Source organism: Rhamphochromis sp. 'chilingali' (genome assembly GCF_963969265.1).
Source record: "Rhamphochromis sp. 'chilingali' genome assembly, chromosome: 2".
NCBI lineage: Eukaryota > Metazoa > Chordata > Actinopteri > Cichliformes > Cichlidae > Rhamphochromis > Rhamphochromis sp. 'chilingali'.
The window spans coordinates 64,634,899-64,642,800 of NC_137930.1; positions in this window are offsets into that span (position 1 = coordinate 64,634,899).

The following is a 7,902-nucleotide window of genomic DNA, read 5'->3' on the forward strand; positions in this document are numbered from 1 at the left end:
ACCACACATAAGAATATTAAAATAAATGCATGGCACAAAAAGAAAAGCCAGTACAGAGCAGACAATGCAAAACAAGATGATGGCAATGATTAAATGAGCTTGTGGCTTTTACATCCAGATGTGCCTTTCTCTGCTCTTTCTGTTAAGTGTCACTTGTTTTGAAAATGATCTGCATTCCAGCATGTGACAACAGCTTGCACTTAAAATAAGTTGTTTAACCAACATTCTACGATACAGTAGCCAAAATGTTACAACCAAGTGTTTTCTTTAACGTGTTGCTCTTTAGTATTGTGACTTTTGCACATTTTAGATACAGCACTGTCACAAAAAAAGGAATCCATGGTAGATTCCATGTGTGTTTTGATATTTAAAGACCTGTGTGTCATTAAGTGTGTGAAGTTTAGTTTGTTGTGTGTGCTTCCGTTTCATGTGATGGGCAAAAGACATCTGAGGACAGAAATGCTGCAGGTGATGGTGTGATTGATTGAAGGTGGGATTCTGACTGTCAGCATTAATTTTGCCTTGAGTTATAAAGTCAGCATAGATTCACTGGACTTCTGGTCAACCCATACTTTTATATGGTGACTAATCTCAGTGGACACTGAGATTTGTTGATGCTGAACGCTGCTCTCACTGAAGCATATTTTCTGTTATGCAGTAACTTTTTGCAACCCAAGCTGTACACTGCTCATGTACATTTTAATTTATCACTCTCTATTTATTTCAACACAGCTCTTATTGTAACATGTTTATGGCTCTTTTGGTATCAAACAAAACTTTTATTGGACGCAAAAATGAGACGAGAGGAATCACAGATCAGGAACAATGTTGTTACGTTTGTAGGCTGAGGTCTTCTGTGGTGCAGTGCACCAGATATCCCAAGAGTGTTGACTGACATACCTTGAAGATCAGTTGCCCCTGTCCTCATTTATGCATGTCAGCCACTCCTCCTACCCCCCCGGTCTATCACATAACTCTGGCAGGGGCAGAGACACTGGATAAGTCTGTGGGAACCCGTGTGAGCGCTCTACCTAATCACCTTATTCCAAATGCAGTCAATTTAAAAATCTCTGGAAAACTGCATGCAGCTTTATGATTACATATTACCATAGGAATGTAGAAGAAGATTGTCTTGTTTTATTTTTTTGCAGTGCTTCTATAGGCACCTTGTTTGAGAGACAAAGAAGCTGAACAGTCAGTTGATCTTTCAGCTTACGTCTTTCTTACAGTGACTGAATGCAGCAAGTATTCAGGACCTCGGGTGACATATTTGAACTGCTACCTGTCTCAAACTGTTTCAGATTCTGCATTTTTAGACTGTGTCTTTTTGCATGTGTGCATGCACTGTACTTGAAGATTGCTCATGTGTTTTTGTGTTTTCACGCTTGCATTCGAAACCCTGAAATTCAAGTTCAGCGGTGGCCCTGTCGCAGCCAGGCTCTTGGGTCAGAGGTCAGGTTGGTAACTTCAACGGAACATCCGGGAGGGGGGAAGGGTCTACATTTACACGCTATCCAGATTGCCCATGACACTGGTTGCTATTTATAGTCAGAGGATTGCTGCACGGCATGCACCCAGTCCATTCGAGTGTGTGAACATGGGACAAGAAAAAAACATAGGACTCTGACCTTAACTGGCCACTACCTCTGACCACTCATTTAGTGTTGATGGCACAGGGGCAAATGTTTAATTAGGTGTAGGATGGACAGGCTAATGATTTATGCTTGCGGTGTCAAGTAGATTTAGTACTTTGCTTAGAGTTGAAATGATTTAAACCTTCAGTCATGTTCTTCAAACATAAAATATAAAACATCAAATATGAGATTATGTCAGAAAAACAGGAAATATCAGGAAACAGTGGTTGTGCACAATAGTTACTTATTTGGCCATATATATGTATATATATATATATATATATATCGTCATTGTGGATGTTGGGTATCGAAGAATGTTGGGTGTCGAAGAAAACAAAAAAAAAAAACCACCCAGCATGCCCCTGCGGGCGGTTTATCCTTCAAGCATGCAGGGGCGTGCTGGGTGTTTTTTTTTTTATTTTTTACATATATATATATATATATATATCACCATGGTAATAATTTATGTTCAGTCATTATCAGTTGAATTCCCTGATTTGCTACTTAATCAAATCAATCTAACAAGACAACTCTATGAGCTTAAGAAGTGGTTGTGGGTGCTACATGTCACAGTCAGCTTGCTCTTATGTGTATTAAAACATGTGATGGTAAATATGATTAATTCTAAAGTTTTGTATGTTGTCATTACACCAGGAACAATGACGAAAAGTCACTGGAATCTATGGCAGGCCCATCTAGTAGTTGTTAAGATATTTTGGTGTGAGCTGTGGCGGTGGAGCACCTTCTACCTGTGCCACAAACAAAATGTCAGTATAGACCACTTGTTAACTGACCACTGATGGATGACAAGCCACAGTGTCTTACTGTGTCGTATCTCAGAAACATCTGCTATAAATTGTCAACAGGTGATGAAAATGCTATTATAAACAGCTGCTGCCAAAAATGATAATTGGTTCCCCTGATACAGTTTTGCCTCATCCCTGAATGTGGTGCATATGTAGCTGAGATATAATGTACGAATTGTGAACATTCTCAAAACTGTATTGTACATAGGTTATACTTTTTTATTGTGTGAACTTTATTTTTGTGGAACTAAGGTTCCGTGTGTTATTGTTGAAGTGGGACATTAATCAGTGTAACGCCACCTGCGGCCACATTGCGGGTGTGGGGTTTCCTAGCCAGAGCTGTACGGACTCCACACTGGGTGAGGAGAAGCCTGCTGCTGCTGTGTGACACTGATTTTGCTGCTGCACTCTGTTTTATAGGAATAAACCCTGTTTCCAGCCAGTCCATGTCTGTTGTCACAACGCAGTCGACCATTTCACATCTGCTACATAAAAGTGGTGCCTTGACCCGGATGCATCTGATCAGCCGCTGCCGATCGCTGAGGTTGAGCTGAACACTTCCGACACCTGTAATATAAGTAAAATTATTCTGTGGGTCAGCAAAAAATTTCCAGTGTTCTGTTAGTAGGCATTTCTCCCAGTTACACCTGTTAGAGTCTAACTGAGCCGTGTTTACTTGTGTTGTATTTTTCTGAGTGATAGGTATTTTTGTATTCCTTTTGTTTCTGATCCCCTTTGTAGTTATTGCTAACCTCCTGTAAGCAACATGGCTGGTAGGGGCCAAGACTCCTTTAACCTTTTCACGCCAGTCGCTGGGAGAGGTTGGAGACTGTCTGGGGCAGATGAAGTGAGAGACAGGTCTATAATGTCGCGTGATGAGCCAGCAGAGTCAGATGACATTATTGGAAATAAAGCTCATGAGCGCCAGTCCTCAACCCCTGCTTTGAGCGACGACAGCACACACAAAGAGCTACGTGAGCTCATTGGTGAATTGGGAACCCAGATAGGTGAATCAATCGCTAGCCGGCTACTATCCAGTCAAGTCCCACTTGGTCCAAACCAGACAGCTCCAGCCGAGTCCCCCAAAGTTAAGAGCCCTGACACCACTCTCGACCTCTCCAAAGTGAACTTAGTGGTCCGACAAGATATCAAAGACCCACCTATGTACAGAGGTGATGATGCGGATAAGTACTCTGTTCATGAGTGGATAGACATGATGGAAGTGTACTTAGAGAAGAGAGGGTTGTCTAGAGCCGTGCAGGTGGATGAAGTCTTAAACCACCTCCTCGGCAGAGCTAAAAACATTGTTAAGGTGGGTTTGAAAAGTAACTCATGTTCTGGTGTAGTGACCAACCCTGAGACCATCTATGCCATACTCAGGCGTTATTTTAGTGATAGTCCTGGCTCCTGTCAACCACTGGCTGACTTCTATGCCACCCAAGCAGTTGCAAAAGAGACCCCAGTAGACTATTGGGTGAGGCTTAATATCGCTGCTGAGGCAGCTGACAAGCATTTACAGCGTCAGGGAGGCAAAATGGAGAACATGGAGGCAGAGATAGCCATGATGTTTATCAGAAATTGTCCTGATCCCAGCCTCGCCTGTGTTTTCAAATGTAAGCCCATCAGTAAATGGACAGTAATGGAGGTTCAGGAAGCCATTGATGAACACCAAAGAGAGTGTCATGCAAAAAAGAAGAGCCTGGGCTCTGCCAGACCCCATCCCCTCCTCGTGGCCACTGCGACAACCACAAGCGAGTCGCCTGAGTTTGAACTGAACCATGCCCAAGTAGGTACAGTAAAATGTTCCCAGGACAGCCCGGGTAAGGCTGCTGGAGCTGCCGCTTCAGACCCAAGTGCTCTAGACCGCGTGCTCAGTATGCTGGAGAGGGTGTTAGAGCGCTCCAACCAGCCTGTCCACCCCGTAATTAGACCACAGCCTCTAGCCTCAGCCAGGTTCCCTTCGTGCCAGGTTTGTGGCAATAGCTCACATTCCACGCGCACTCACTGCATGAGAGAGAGGAGATGTCTAGGTTGCCTGGAGGTTGGGCATCAGAGGAAAGACTGCCCCAGAGCAGCTGAGCCCATTACCCAGCAAAATAATCCCCAGGGAAACTAGGGTGCTTGCACTTGAGAGGGGACAGTGTGAGCGAAGAGTGTGAAACCCTCAATCCCAGTGATGACATACAGACTGTATACAAAGAAAGCCTGAAGTGTGCCCCACCTGGTACTGTTGTACTTTCCCAGAATATAGTAAGACTTGATGAGGCAGACAGCCTTTTTTACACGAATGCATTGGTGAATGACAAAGTCTCTTTGCAGGCCCTTCTTGATACAGGTTCCATGGCGTGTACCTTGAGCGAAGAGGCGGAGCGAGAGTTAAAGAGCGCTGGGGTCGCATTGGAATTAAGCGACACTCGTACCGACATTGTGCTAGTGGGCTGTGGTGGAGTTCAGGTTAAACCCAAGAGTATATGCGAGTTGAAAATGGAAGTGTATGATTGTACGTTCAGAGTGCCTGCCCTAGTGGTCCCCGGTCAGAAAGATCAGTTGATTTTAGGGACAAATGTTATCAAACACCTCCTCAGACACTTCAGGCTGTCCCCCCATTTCTGGCAAGTCCTGAGCAAACCCGAATCAGCAGAAGCGCCTGAAATAGTGCAGTTTCTGAATATGCTGTCTGGCATTAACCGGTGGAGGGGTGACAAAATGCCAGATGTCATTGGCACTGTCAAACTAGCTCAGGCAGTGACTCTACTCCCCAAGCAAGAGCACCTTGTATGGGGCAGACTGCCAGCGTCATCACCCCTTTCCGAGGGCAGCGCCATTCTGGTTGAACCACCAAAATCGCAAACTCATAAAAAAGGTGTCATTGTCTGTAGAACTGTGGTTTCTATGAGTGGCGATAGGTGGGTCCCTGTTCGAATCCTGAACACATGTGATAAGCCTATCACATTGAGACGAAACGCTAAGGTAGCAGATGCTTCCGCTTGTGTAGCTGTTGAAGATCTCGAAGTGGCTTCTGACCAAAACCCAAGTGAGACCCTTAGGGTCCAGAGCCAGACAGTGTGTAGCGACGCACAGAGTAGCCCTCCCTCCTGCCCTAGCCTGCGTGACAGCTTGCAGAAGATGGGGTTGGAGGACCTAGACCTCGACTCTTGTGAAGTCTCAGACCACTGGAAGGCTCAGGTACTGCAACTGATCCACAGGTATGAGGATGTCTTTTCCAAGGGTAAGCTGGACTGTGGACTGGCAAAGGATTTTGTCCATCGCATCCATCTGTCTGACGACAGGCCGTTCAGACTTCCCTATCGGCGCGTCCCTCCAGGGCAGTACCACAAGTTGCGACAGGTGCTCACAGAGATGGAGGAGCGAGAGCTGATCCGCAAATCCAACAGTGAGTGGGCGTCCCCACTGGTACTGGTGTGGAAGAAGAATGGAGATCTCAGAATATGCGTGGACTACCGCTGGTTGAACGCACGCACAGTCAAGGATGCCCATCCCTTGCCCCACCAGTCAGACTGTCTGGCAGCCCTGGGAGGTAACGCAATTTTCAGTGCCATGGATCTCACCTCTGGCTTCTACAATATTGAGATGGCAGAGGAGGACAAAAAGCTAACGGCCTTCACAACACCAATGGGGCTCTACGAGTTTAACAGACTCCCCCAAGGCCTGTGCAACAGCCCGGCGAGCTTCATGCGTCTCATGATGGGCATATTTGGCGACCAGAATTTCCTAACCCTGCTGTGCTACCTGGACGACCTGCTTGTTTATGCACCCAATGAAGCAGAGGCTCTCAGGAGGTTGGAGATTGTGTTTAGCAGACTACGTGCCCATGGACTGAAGCTGGCCCCCAAAAAATGTCATCTGCTCCGAAGGAGTGTGAGATTTCTGGGCCATGTTGTGACTGAAGGCGGGGTTTCGACCGATCCTGACAAGGTTAAGGCGATCACCGCTATCTCAGAGGCTGATCTCATGATGGAGGACGGGGTTACGCCATCCCAGAAGAAGATAAAGTCGTTTATGGGTATGGTAATGTATTACCAACACTTCATACAGGACTGTTCTAAGATTGCCAGACCCCTTTTTACCCTGACTGCCGCTCCTAAAGGAAAGAAAGTAAATGCCCGAGGTGCTGCTTCTTTCCGGAGGCTCAGCCCAAGTGATTGGAAGAAGGAGCATGTTGACTCGTTTGAACGCTTGAAGGCTGCACTCCTTGACTCCGTTGTGCTTGCTCACCCTGATTTCAACAAACCATTTATCTTGTCGACAGACGCTTCACAGGACGGCTTGGGTGCTGTGCTGTCACAAGTCCAAGAGGGCGAGAGTAAAGCACGTCCCGTTGCATTTGCCAGCAAGGCCCTCGCCCGTGCACAGAGAAACTATCCCGCCCATCGCCTTGAGTTTCTGGCGCTAAAGTGGTCTGTCTGTGACAAATTCAGCCACTGGTTGAAGGGGCATAGCTTTACCGTCTGGACAGACAATAACCCCCTAACATATATTCTCACGAAGCCCAAGCTTGATGCATGTGAACAGAGGTGGGTGTCAAAGCTGTCCCCCTACGATTTCAGCATCAAGTACATTCCTGGCAGTAAAAATGTCGTTGCAGATGCACTGAGCAGGCAGCCATTCGTTCACAACCGTGTTAGTCAGAGACTCATGACTGAACCCTATGCAACCCTGTTAGAGGAGTCGCAACAGGTCAAAGAAATCTCGGTTCAGGATGCATTCAGGCTCAGTGCCAACCACCAAAGTGTTGAGTGTTTGGCCCCTGCAGAGAGCCTAGGGTGTTGTTCCCTGACTAATGATGAAGTTTCCGCAGTCTTCGCAGGCCACGCTGAGTGGGACCAAGGCTCAAAACAGAGAGCAATCTCCTGGTTGACTCAAGAGCTAGATCGGTTTCCCTCACTAGGCCAGAACACCTTGTCTGCCTTCTCGCTCCAGGAGCTACAGGAGGAGCAGAGAGCAGATGTGACACTGTCTCAAGTCATTCCGTTCGTCGTACGTGGTCGGCGTCCATCACGTAGAGAAAGAGCTCACCTGTCGCACAGAGCGCAAAAGACGATGAAACAGTGGGAAAAGTTGAAAGTGTTGGATGGTATCCTGTACAGAGTGAGCAAAGACCTGCTCACTGGCAAAAAGCGCCATCAGTACGTGACCCCATCCACATTAATCAGTCAAGTCCTGTCAGGTGTCCATGATGATGCTGGCCATCAGGGCCAAAGCAGAACTCTGTACCTAGCCAGGCAGAGATTTTTCTGGATCAACATGGAGCATGACATTCGCGAGCATGTCAAGTGCTGTAAACGTTGTGTTGTCAGCAAAACACTCGAGCCTGAGGGGAGGGCTCCTCTTGAAAGCATTAAAACTACCGGTCCTCTTGAGCTCGTCTGCATAGACTTCTGGTCCGCAGAGGATCACAGGGGCAAGAGTGTGGATGTTCTAGTAGTGACTGACCATTTCAC